Below are 14,296 nucleotides of genomic sequence, written 5' to 3'. Positions count from 1 at the left end.
TTGGTTATAACTGCTATTCTTTACTTTCTCTTTGAAACAAGATTACAAGTGTTACAAGAATAACAAATAACCCTCTCACCCTAAATTAGGATTTACAGTATGCAATGATGAGATACTAATATGCTATTTATAATAAACCTAACATACTAAACTAATGGGCTTTTTCACAAATACCCATAACAAGCTAACTTAGGGTACAAACTAACTTAAACAATTGGACATAACAAACAGACTCAGTTCGAAATACTAACAACCCTAACATTTCGACACCCACATACTAGAATACACTTCGACTACAGTATGTAGGGCTTTGACATCATCATGTGAACATACTTCGACAACATACATAAATCCTGTCGAACAAAAAATTACTCTTCAACTCGATAGAGTTCGATCCAATATCTCACATACACTTTCTCAAATTCTACTTTCAATTAGAAGCATTTACCTTCTTATATCCTATCCCATTCCACACTTTCATTTACCACTAATACAAAATGAACAATATAATTTTAACATTTACACCTAATATACTAAAAACGGGTGTAATTAAGAAATGCAATGGCAATTTTGTAAATAAAATATCATTTTAAGTATTAGTACGAGATAATTTACACCTTTTTTTTAAAAATGGGTGTAAACTAAAAATATTATTATAATCAGATCTCAATTACTCCTGTTAAATTTAAAACGGGTGTAAATTTAAATGGACTAAAACACTATTTAATTTTATAACTCAAAAAATTAATCTATTTCATTGAAACCTTATTGGATAACATGTATTATGATATATAAAATATACTATGAAATATATGGAAAAGAAACTGAGAATAATAAGTTTACACCAATGCGCAGTTACAACGAACGTGAAAACGGAAAAGTGATTCTTGCTCCTCTTAAAAGTGCTTATCTAACATGTTTTTCAATCTCTTCCTCGACCAAATCCAATTCGTGGCAGAGCATGGTGATTAATGGAACAAGCGAATGAGAACGAAATTAAGAGAAACGAAAGATACATGAAGATGATGCCGACGCAGATTCATGATGTAAGTTTAAAAGTGCGCCTAAGAGGGGGGGTGAATTAGGTTTTCAAAGATTTATCCTGTTTTTAGGATACTTGTACTTATTTTTCTGGTTAAGTGTTTGAAGGTTTTTGAATGGTTCTTTTCTTTTCTTGATAATGGTGATAAAGCGGTAAATTGCGGAAAAGTAAAGAACACAACGATATATACTGGTTCCCCTCACAATCCGAGAGTACTCCAGTCCCCTTTCAAACACGAAAGAGATTTTACTATTGTTAGATCTTTGTACAAGCCTATACCAAGACTCCTCCTACAATCTTCTAACAAAACCACCAAGAACAACCCTCTTGGATTTCAATAAGTCCTTAAGAGAACACCCTCCCTAAGGATACCTCTTGTTTTCAAAACTATGGACAACAAGGTTACACCTACCAAGAACAATCCTCTTGGATTTATAAACTTGATTATGAGAACAATCCTCTCACTAATCAACAACCCTTACTTCCAACAATCTTGGATAGCAAGTCAATAATAACAAAGAATATTTGAATAATAAATTTGATGAACATATATCAATCTATAAGATTGATCTTCTCTTTCAAGCAAAACAATTTACAATGATCTAATAGTGCTCAAGTGTTTATATATGAATGAGAAACTTTTCTAACAATGTGTAGAAAAAGTTTCAATGAAAGTTTATGAATGATGAACACTTTGTTTGAAAATATTTGTGAGAATAAGGTTTGTAAATTGTAATGAAAGAGGTGTATTGTAAATCTGAAATGTATAGTATTTATATGTGACTATATGCCTTTTAGAATGGTTGCATATTGATAGAACAATGCAATGGTTCAAGGTTTGAAAGATGAATTCGTTTGGGACAGATTTAACATGAAAAGTTGTGATCCTTCAGCAGTAATCGGTTACCAGAAGTAGGGTAATCGGTTACCCAAATGCAACGTTCATATTTTTCAAATTTTCAACACAGTAACCGGTTACTGAAACCTGGGTAACCGGTTACCCATACAAAAACCAGTGGGAATATTCTCAGTAACCGGTTACTGAAACCAGGGTAACCGGTTACCTCAGCATAATATGTGAAAATGCATGTTTTTCAAGGTTGGAAACTTATGCCATGCATATATAAGATTGGACATGCATATGTATGAAATTTTATATGATTTTTGAGCACTAAGGAACATCAATGTAAAAGGAATTAGCTTGTACCATTATGATATGAAGATCAATCAAACAAAGCTAATCTCCATGAAAGTTGCAATCTTGATCCATTTGTAATTTGATCTTTTTGCTCATCCTTTATTGATGTATACTCATGAAAGTTGTCTTCATCAAAACATAGTATTGTAGAAGCTTGCCTTCACATTCTCCCCCTTTTTGATGATGACAACCTTTGAAATATGAAGTGTAATGCTCTTATGTGAATGCTCCCCCTAAATTTGATAACTCCCCCTTGATCAAAGCTCTCCCTTGATTTTTAGAGAATTTTACTTCTTTGTGGCTGCAAATATTAGAGACAAGCAAGCATACACATACACACAAATATCTTCTCCCCCTTTGTCATTATCAAAAAGGATGGGAAAAAGATTATTGAAAATAAAATATGAACATAATTAATTCTTTACCTATGAGTTTTAACTCATGAGTGACTTCATCAAACATTCATCTTTGGTGAATATTATTTTGAAGCTTTTGTTACAAAGTTGACTTTTGCTTAGAAGATTTTGCTTTAGTCTTTCAACATAAATTACATCTTCAATTGGTTGTGAAATTTAGTGCTCCAACTTTGCCAATGCCAAGAATTATTCCTTTAAGGTATTTTCCATATGTGAAATCACCCTTGGACTTTTAGAACTAGATTTGAAAGTTAGTTTATGTCTCCCATCAAATGCTTAGAACCACCACTTGACAAAAACACCATAGATTTTAAGTGGTCCTCAAGCAAACCTACAAAACAAATTAAGTTTGATTTGGTACCCAATGTGCTTTGGGTCCATCATAGTTAGTTCCTTTCTTCACCCATACATAATGTCCACTAGGAACACTAAAGTTCCTTACATAACAAGCATTGGGTGTGTGACCAATAATACCACAATAAAAACAAGTAGGTTCAAAGTTGCTTTTATATCTAGGAACATATGGTTTCTTTTTAGGAAACCTTTTAGGATGATGATAAACCTTTTGTGCTTTACCCAATTTGTTGAATTGTTCACCTGCCTTCACAAAGATAGTTTTACTAGTACTTGGTTTAGACTTTGCATATCCAAGACCACTTTTATCATTAGGGAATCTTTGTTGCCTAAGGACACCTTCCAACCCATTTTGTCCTTTTTCATACCTTTCAAGGACTCTCTTTATTTGAATAATTTGAAAAGAAAGTGATTCACAATTCTTGCATGCAACACTATCTTCTTGAACACTAATCATTTTTTCTTTGTCATCTTTTTCTTCTATTATCTTAACCTTTTCTTCTAAAGATGATATTATTTTCTTTTGAGATGAGATAGTTTTATAGAGAATTTTGCACTCATTTAACAATTCATTTATAGCCTCTTGAACATCATTATCAAAAAGAGAAAATTCATTACTAACCTCATTGTCTTCATCATCAGAATGGTGTGTTGCTACCAATGCAAGATTCGCATGTTCTTCATCTGAAGATGAACTTATTTCATTGTCATCCCATGCTACATATGCTTTCTTTGATTTTTTATCCTTATTTTTCTTGAAGTATTTGTTCTTCTTTTCAAGTTTAGGGCATTCACTTTTGACATGTCCTCTTTCTCCACATTCAAAGCATTTAATCTTCCTTGTTGGTACTTCATCTTTAATGATCTCCTTTTTCTTTTCTTTTCTTAGAAATTTTTCAAACTTTTTGATAAACTCATTATCTTCTTCACTAGTGGATTCATCCTCTTGATTGCTATCATGATGCTTGACTCTTGTCTTCAAGGCAATATCTTTTGAATCTTTCATTTGAATTTCATGCGTTTCAAGTCTTCCGAGTTCTGTTTCATATTCTTGAAGTTTACCGAACAAGGTTGCGGAAGTCATCTTTGATAGATTCTTTTTCTCGGATATCGCCGTTACTTTCGGTTGCCATTCTCTTGTTAAAGATCTGAGCACCTTTAAATTTAGTTCTTCGGTAGGGAGAGTCTTACCGAGTGCCTTCAAGTGATTTGTCAAATGAACGAATCGTTTTTGCAATTCGAGAATAGTTTCTCTGGGCTTCATTCTAAATAGTTCGTATTCTTGGCTTAAGGTATTCAATCTTGATCTTTTAACTTCAGCGGTACCTTCATGAGTTTCTACAAGAGTATCCCAAATTTCCTTTGATGTTGTACATGTTGATATTCGGAAGAATTCATCCATACTAAGAGCACCATGAAGAAGACTGATCGCCTTTTTGTCAGCAAGAACTTTCCTTCTATCATCATCGTTCCATGAAACTTTAAGCTTTGTTGATTCAACACCATCGACGATAGTTGTAGGAACAAAGGGACCATTTTGGACTGCTTCCCATACTTCTTCTCCTTTTGCTTCTAAATGAGCCTTCATTTGGATTTTCCAAAAGTCAAAGTATTCACCACAAAATAATGGAGGCTTGTTGTTACTACCACCATCTCTAAAAACTGGATTCTGATTTGCGGAAGCCATTCTGGATCTTTAGGAACAAGTTACCTATAACTTGCTCTGATGCCAATTGTAAGTTTAAAAGTGCGCCTAAGAGGGGGGGTGAATTAGGTTTTCAAAGATTTATCCTGTTTTTAGGATACTTGTACTTATTTTTCTGGTTAAGTGTTTGAAGGTTTTTGAATGGTTCTTTTCTTTTCTTGATAATGGTGATAAAGCGGTAAATTGCGGAAAAGTAAAGAACACAACGATATATACTGGTTCCCCTCACAATCCGAGAGTACTCCAGTCCCCTTTCAAACACGAAAGAGATTTTACTATTGTTAGATCTTTGTACAAGCCTATACCAAGACTCCTCCTACAATCTTCTAACAAAACCACCAAGAACAACCCTCTTGGATTTCAATAAGTCCTTAAGAGAACACCCTCCCTAAGGATACCTCTTGTTTTCAAAACTATGGACAACAAGGTTACACCTACCAAGAACAATCCTCTTGGATTTATAAACTTGATTATGAGAACAATCCTCTCACTAATCAACAACCCTTACTTCCAACAATCTTGGATAGCAAGTCAATAATAACAAAGAATATTTGAATAATAAATTTGATGAACATATATCAATCTATAAGATTGATCTTCTCTTTCAAGCAAAACAATTTACAATGATCTAATAGTGCTCAAGTGTTTATATATGAATGAGAAACTTTTCTAACAATGTGTAGAAAAAGTTTCAATGAAAGTTTATGAATGATGAACACTTTGTTTGAAAATATTTGTGAGAATAAGGTTTGTAAATTGTAATGAAAGAGGTGTATTGTAAATCTGAAATGTATAGTATTTATATGTGACTATATGCCTTTTAGAATGGTTGCATATTGATAGAACAATGCAATGGTTCAAGGTTTGAAAGATGAATTCGTTTGGGACAGATTTAACATGAAAAGTTGTGATCCTTCAGCAGTAATCGGTTACCAGAAGTAGGGTAATCGGTTACCCAAATGCAACGTTCATATTTTTCAAATTTTCAACACAGTAACCGGTTACTGAAACCTGGGTAACCGGTTACCCATACAAAAACCAGTGGGAATATTCTCAGTAACCGGTTACTGAAACCAGGGTAACCGGTTACCTCAGCATAATATGTGAAAATGCATGTTTTTCAAGGTTGGAAACTTATGCCATGCATATATAAGATTGGACATGCATATGTATGAAATTTTATATGATTTTTGAGCACTAAGGAACATCAATGTAAAAGGAATTAGCTTGTACCATTATGATATGAAGATCAATCAAACAAAGCTAATCTCCATGAAAGTTGCAATCTTGATCCATTTGTAATTTGATCTTTTTGCTCATCCTTTATTGATGTATACTCATGATAGTTGTCTTCATCAAAACATAGTATTGTAGAAGCTTGCCTTCACACATGATGGAATTCGGTACGTGCGTTTTTTTCAAGTGAACTTCAGTTTCAATCTTCTTCATCTCTCTTCTTCTATTGTGTTGTGTGATTGTTGTTCAATTATGATTTATTAAGGAATTCGTCATTTCGTAACATGCACACCAAATGTTCGGTGAAATGCCTGAACTGAGTTCTTTCTCTTTTTTGTTTGATTACTGCGGAATTGTTGTTGTGTTGATATTCATTGTTGTAACAGGTTGTGGTTGGCGAATTGATGGAGAATTGTTGTCCTGATATTCATTGTTGTATACATGATTTTTTATTTAACAGGACTTCAGTATCATCGGAGGATTCGCTTCCCGACACTTCGTGTTTGACCCAACATTCTATGGCCTCGTAGTTAACTATTTAACTATTGTGGGAGCTACTCGAGCATAATTTTCTTAATTCCTCATACTAGCTTGTGATATTAAGATTCACATGATTATTTGTTTCTACAGAACAATGAAATTTGTGAATATATTTTATCCGGAGTTTATCTGAATTCCACGAACATTTCCATTTTCCATAATTCATCATTATAGGAAAAAAATAAAAGTTTGATTTTTTTCCATGTTCAACTTTTAAAATCAATTTTGTAAAATAAAAAATAATTATATTCTATATTTTCGAATTCATTCATTTTCATTTTCATTCATCTGCGAGATTCGTCCTCAGTATAAAATGTGACTGTTGATACTCTCATTTCTCAACCAAAAGGTACCTTCTCTTTCAACCTCAACCTGAACCGGTGTATTGTATATTATTTAAGTTTTTCAGTTTTTTCTATAAAGTCATTATTCTAACTACATTCATTCATCTCTTTCTTTTGAGTACAAATTCTAAGCACATTCATCATAATACATTAAATTCCAATCTACATTAAATTTACTAATCAATTTCATTTGACAGTTTCTACATGTGTGTTTTGTATATGCATTAATATATATACTTGTCGTAGATTAGAGCTCTTCACCACCCAACACAATATACTAAATTACAATGTATATGTTTGTTCCATTTTCACAATCTTCGGTTGGTTGGAATTTTTAACTTTTCTGCATTTATTTGCAGTTTTTTCTGTTTGAATTAATGCTTTTGAGAAAAGGGTACCTTTCAAAACTTATTATACTTGTTTGTTTCTCATTGCAGTTATTGTCTTTGGGTGCATGAATTTCTGAACCCATTTGACACAGTTACTGATTCAACATTGCTAACGTAAGCATACTTTAACTCTTTTGGAGTTACTTGTGTAGAAGTAATGTATTCAGTTTGATATTTTATTCCGTAATTGCAATTTTCTGGAAGGAATTACTGTAACTGTTGTAATTATTTTGGTTATGTTGTTGTGCAAATTTTACTTTTACAATTGTTGTTATGTGTAATTGTTTTATGCATTGGTTTGAAATTGTTGAATGTTTCCAAGATCCTTCAGTTTATGTTTATTGTCTTTTTGTGCTATAAATCTGACAAGTTTCAAGAGACATGTTTAGGTGTGTGCCATGTTGATTGATATTCAGTTGCCAAATGTTCGAAACTTAATGTATATGTTTTTCTCTTTCATGGCTTGAATGGAATTTTCACTTGCATTCATAGTTCTTGTTTTTTTTATGTAAATAGATAGTTTAGGGCTCCCTATATCTGAATCGTATCAGTGAGGATAGATTAGATTAGGTTCATTAATTGGCAATTGGGATTTTGCTTCTGATTGAAAAAGAAAATTCACTTCTTTGTTTCTGTATAGGTGTGGACTGGATTGATTCCCCCTTGGATCCCGGGCATTGGTGTGTGCTGACTTCATTAAGCTTATTTGATTTTTTTTCATAGATGGGGCATTCTACAGCTGTGTGGGACTTTAGAGCAGCAACTGAAGTTACAAAGGACTAGAATGGAATTGATCAAGTGGTACTTCGAACGCCATAAGGGGCTTCAGCACGGGTGAGAACTTGTAGATTGATTTAAATGTTAAAATTATATTGTTCATTTTGTACTAGTGGAAAGATCATTTTCCACTCCTGTTTATTGATTAGATGTTAGAGTGTTTGGCAAAGCATTCACAGGCGAATTGATGGAGAATTGTTGTCTTGATATTCATTGTTGTATACATGATTTGTTATTTAACAGGACTTCTGTATCATCGGACGATTCGCTTCCCGACACTTCGTGTTTGACCCAACATTCTATGGCCTCGTAGTTAACTATTGTGGGAGCTACTCGAGCATAATTTTCTTAATTCCTCATACTAGCTTGTGATATTAAGATTCACATGATTATTTGTTTCTACAGAACAATGAAATTTGTGAATATATGGTAAGAAACTTTATTTTCTTAATTCCTCATACTAGCTTGTGATATTAAGATTCACATGATTATTTTTTTCCCAAACCACAGGAGAGTCCAGTTCCACCACAAACTCTGGATAAAATATATGGTAAGAATTTCTTTCCTCTTATCTTACTTTTTCATAATTGCTTTAATGGAAACATAGAGTTTAAAACATGGACTTAAGCCATCTAATAGCACTTACTAAAGAATTTCTCATTGAGGTTTTATATCTCATTATTTAAGTTTATTGTTACTGTCAACTAATATGAAAAACTCAAGTGAGGATTTATCCAAGCAAAAATAGCTTCTTCTTAGTTGCCTTTTTGAAATTTGTAACTCTTAGTGGATTTCAAATAGTTGAAGAGAGCTATAACCCTTTAGTGCATATATATATATATATATATATATATATATATATATATATATATATATATATATATATATATATATATATATATATATATATATATATATATAAAGATTCGATAATATATGTAGTGGAGGATTTGCAAATGACATTTAGAAGCATATGAGCAATGATTCAGTGATTCACTTGCCAAGTTGCCTAGTAAACATCTCATTTCTCACACTATCAAAATTATGGTTCCATTTCACACGTAAGCAAAATGTTTCATTTTCCATCATTAAATAAAAGGTTTAATCTCATCGTTAGATGTTGAACTTGAGCGTCTGGGTTGAGCTTCAAGTTGCGCGGCTGATATTGAACCTCTAGGTTGAGCAGTTGAAGTTGAGCATTCAGGCTGAGCATCAGGTTATGCAGTTGCTTTTAAGCATCCAGGCTGAGCATAGTGTCGTGTTGTTGATGTTGAGCATTCAGGCTGAGCTTCAGATTGTGCTGCTGATGTAGACCATCCAGGTTGAGCAGTTGAAGTTGAGCATCCAGGCTGAGCATAGTGTCGTGCTGTTGATGTTGAGCATTCAGACTGAGCTTCAGATTGTGCTGCTGATGTAGACCATCCAGGTTGAGCAGTTGAAGTAGAGCATTCAGGTTGAGCAGCAGGTTGTGCGGTTGAAGTTGAGCATTCAGGATGCGCGGTTGAACTCGAGGCTCCATAATTCTTTTGTTAGCTACAAAAAACTACTCTTCACTTTTCTTCTCTTGCTGCTGGCTAGTTTTTAGTTAGCTACGTACGTGTTCTCAACTACTTAATAATATATTTGACTCTTCATCTTCTGTCACCTTCTAATATATAGTATATATATGACATGATATCTTCTCTAATACTTGATCACTCATATATATGTATGTATAATAATTATTACAGGATCTGAGAAAGAAGCTAGCTAGGATGGAATACGGTGGTGGGATAGTGGATGACGGCGGTCGGTGTATTTGGGACTATGGTTGGAGGAGATCAAGGAGATAAAAATTGAGGAGCTCTTAGGAGAAGGTTGTTGGATTGAAGCTAGTGAGAATAATATGTGATTGATGGATCTATCTATCTTTGGTGCAGGCTGTTGATTTTAGAAGTAGCCACAACATGAATATTCCACCAGCAGTGAAGGTAAGGATGCATTCATCAAATCAATACTAGATTCAATTCTTGACTTAATTGTTTTAATATGATAATGAATAATTAGATTTTTGAGGAGTTGTACAAAGCAGCGGTGAATGAGATCGTAGAGGTGTTGGCGTCTGTATGCAAGACTCACAATTTGCCACTAGCGTTAACATGGAGGAGGAAAAGGTACTAACGGTGGTGGTGGATGCGCAGTGTTTCGGTTACAGTTCCAACGGATCAGATGAACAATAATAATCATATGATGATGAGTTGCATATCGACTGTTGATTCAGATTGTTATGTTGGTGACATGGAGATGTTAGGATTTCAAGAAGCCTGCAGTGAGAAGAAGATATGTATTGTTTATGGTAACATTCTTCTTGCATTGTGCATCTTTATATATGTGAAAAATTAAATTAAATTAACCAAATTTTAAATTTGTATATCATTTACTTCGAAATAACCTATGCATAACAAATTATTTGTTTTGTTAACAGATTTCAGAGAACTTGAAACATAAATAAAATAAATGATATCTATTGTTGTGTAGATACTCATACTGTAGCTCACTCAAGGAATAGGTCTTCTAAGACAACTAGTGATTTTGATAGTCCTCGTTATGTGTTTCTTGAACGGGCATTTTCGTCATATTCTCGGAGGGGCACTATCAACGGCTCGGTATGGTTACCATTGATACATGTGGCTCTTTCTTGTAATAACTTCTTGTGTCTGTTTTTTTTGCATACAGAAAACAATTGCTTCTCCAGGACGTGGTATTTTGGCCATGGATGAATCCAATGCTACATGTGGAAAGCGGTTGGATTCAATTGGACTAGAGAACACCGAAGCTAACCGTCAAGCATGGCGTAAAATTATATGAAGAAAGTGTTATGACTTAGTTAAAATATAATTTTTATGTGTATGATTTTATAATACTTGAAATATTATGACTGTACATGATTTTGTATACTTTTTGGTTGATATTAAAAATATTTTGACTTAGTTAAAATATGATTTTTATGTGTATGATTTTATAGTATTTACAATATTATGACTGAAAATAAAATATAACTAAATGGTGTTTATGAAATAGGGTGTAAATAGATATAATTGTCCATTCATAAATGGCGTATTTACACCCGATTTTTACTAAAATAGGGGGTAATTAAGAGCATATTTACACCCAATTTTTATTAAAATAGGGTGTAATTAAAACATAATTAAGCCCAATTACACCCGATTTTTATTAAAATACGGTGTAATTAAAACGTAATTAAGCCCATTTACACCTGATTTTTATTAAAACAGAGTGTAATTAAAACGTAATTACGCTCAATTACACCCGATTTTTATTAAAACAGGGTGTAATTAAAAACGTAATTACGTCCAATTACACCCGATTTTTATTAAAATAGGGTGTAATTAAAAACGTAATTACGCCCAATTACACCCGATTTTTGTTAAAACAAGGTGTAATTAAAAACGTAATTACGCCCAATTACCCCCGATTTTTGTTAAAAATAACGGGTGTAAATTTGTTAGACATTTCTCACCCTGTGGATATACACCCGATTTTTATTAAAAATAATGGGTGTAAATTTAATAAAAAACGGGTGTAAATTAACATTTTTGTACTAGTGTACAATGAGCATGTCATCTATCATTTGGCTAACTTGAATAAAAGTGATTTGTTTTTTTGATATGAATGCAAGGCTCTTTTCAACCGACTGGCCAACAACTTTGACAGAATTTTGTACAAGCTTCCCAGAAGAGAATCAAGTCTATAATTTGTAAGTGCATGTAAACATATAATTTGTAAGTACATGTAAACATATTCTCTTTGGAACAATAAATGCAATAATAACAGGCTTAGGTAATTTAACATTATGATGAAACTCATTTAAAAATGCCAAGACATCATCTCTTACCACATCCCAACAAGCCTTATAGAATTTAAGACTAAACACGTTTAGACCCCAATAAGCTCATGTATTATGAAGGATTCTATCAATATATACTTCATCCAAAGTTGGCCGAGAAAAATCTCTTTCTTTAAAAGTCTCATAAAATGACTTTTAGCCTTGTCTTCTATCTTATTTACATTCATCCACTCATTTCTTATGACTAAAGCATCAATTTAAGACCTTTTCCTATTGGATTTAATGCAATCAAGGTAAGATCTAATGTTGGAGTCCCCTCTGCCAACCCATTTTGCTCTCAACTTTTGGCCAAAAAAGACTTTATTTAATTCAAATTTGATCCCAAAAGTGTTAGTGCACCACTTTTTTCGTATTGCCATATGATCACATAATATTGACATCTCATCCAGTTGTTAAAGACCTATATTTATATCCATAATTCCAAAGACTTCATTGTTCCATGCTTGAAGCTTATACTTTAACAATTTGAGTTTTACTTTCGGCATACGCGTTTTGCATTCATTAATCACGACCAATTTTCCTTAACTAAACTTTAAGAGTATTTAGTTTCAGTCCAAAAATTGTTAAAGCAAAACAAATTAGGCCATGAGGGTTGTCTAAGTGACTTCAAACACAAGCGGGGATGAATTTTGATATAAAGGTTTTTCATAACTTCAAAGAAAATAATTGATTTTACTTGGTCAATTTTAAGAAAAGAGATGAAGCAGAGATTTAAGAAAGGAATATTAAATAACAGAAAAATAAAGAAATAAGGGAAAGAAAAGTGCACAATAGATTTTAGGGTTAATTAACTTTTTCGTCCCTTTAAATATTTCAAATTTCGTTTTTAGTCCCTCCAAAATTTTCCTTCAAGAAATCGTCCCTTCAAAAATTTTCTTCCGAACTATTGGTCCCTAACGTCAAATTTCGTAGCTAATCGGTGGCTAAAGTTGTAGCTAATCTCTAGCAAATTTGACGTTAGGGACCAATAGTTTAGACGAAAAATTTTGAAGGGACGATTTCTTAAAGGAAAATTTTTGAAGGACTAAAAACGAAATCAGCAATATTTAGAGGGACTAAAAAGTTCATTAACCCTAGATTTTATACAGGTTCTACCTTAAATTGGAGATCCATATCTTTATCATTTTCACTTTGACAGTTTTCATCTTCTAATTTCATGTCATTGACATTTGTGGCTTTCAATGCAGAACTATCTCTTTTCTTATCGCCTTCTCCACTTACAACAGGATGTTTTAGCTCAATTTCATGTTCCTAAAATTTACCAAACAATGTAGTCAAATTCATAGAAGACAAGTCTTTAGATTCATTAATCGTAGTGACTTTAAGTTGCCAGCTACAACTTAAGCAACTAAGTACTTTTTAATTAAACTAACATTTTGAAAAAAAATTACCCAGAGTTTTTAAATGATTAACAATAATAATATACTATTTTTCCATGTCCTGAATATTTTCTTCATGCTTCATTCAAAACATTTCATACTCATGGATTGATGTGTTTATTATAAGTACAGGGTGCAACCTAAGAGGAGGATGAATTGAGTTTTAAGAAAATGTCTCATTATTTTGCAGATGTTTTGATTATATTATTTTTATGAAAGAATTATGATGAACGAATTAGTAAACGTGCAGAAAAATAAAAGTGCAGAAACAATAAAAAAAACACAAAGATATATCCTGGCCCCCCTTTCTAAACTAGGGTAGTCCAGTTCCTCTGTACTCAGTGAAGTATTTCACGGTATTATATCTTTGTACAGTCTCACACTAAGACTCTCCTACAATCTTCTACGACAGACACACCAAACCTACGGTGAACTTTGAATCTCCCCAATGCAAAAAACCTTTTTACAAACAATAGAAAGAACATCTCTTCCTATTTGCAAACACCTGTAGAAGTACACACACTTTCCTTACAGACAATATCACCCATATACTTGGTGAATAATTTACAATAGATAGATAAATTAAATATAAACAGTTTGTATGCTTTCCAATATCTTTAAAATTTAATCTTCTCTTTCAATGAATAATTTAAGAATATATAAACATTAAATACTCAATGGTTTATGAATCTTTTTCTTAATGAATGAAATTTAAGTAGTAAAAGTATCTATGACATTGTGTATGAACACTTGAAAAAATAGTAAGAGTTGTTTGAGAAATATGAGTGAAAGAGGTGATTTGAATTATGAAATCACTAGATGCCTCTTAAAGAGGTATGCAATGTTTCAGAATTTTCAAAAAGTTTTAGGATGTTCATCGATTGACATATAATGTCAATCGATTGACTCAATTCCAACATTTAAAAAATATCAAAAAAAAATCACTATGTTAACTGATTGACATAATGAGTCAATCGATTGACTCTTCAACATTTTTGAAATTTCCCAA

The 14,296-nt window shown here is 32.6% G+C and overlaps 1 long non-coding RNA gene across 1 annotated transcript; it reads left to right on the top strand.

Moving 5' to 3' along the window:
- The first annotated feature begins 6,110 nt into the window (after positions 1–6,110).
- Positions 6,111–8,820, top strand: LOC131655763 (uncharacterized). Its single transcript, XR_009299875.1, has 3 exons — positions 6,111–7,338; positions 7,865–8,058; positions 8,245–8,820. It is a non-coding gene; the product is annotated as an uncharacterized LOC131655763 (long non-coding RNA).
- The last annotated feature ends 5,476 nt before the right edge of the window (positions 8,821–14,296 follow it).

This window comes from Vicia villosa, linkage group LG3 (assembly GCF_029867415.1).
Source record: "Vicia villosa cultivar HV-30 ecotype Madison, WI linkage group LG3, Vvil1.0, whole genome shotgun sequence".
Lineage (NCBI taxonomy): Eukaryota > Viridiplantae > Streptophyta > Magnoliopsida > Fabales > Fabaceae > Vicia > Vicia villosa.
This window is presented reverse-complemented; position numbering and strand designations above follow the sequence as displayed.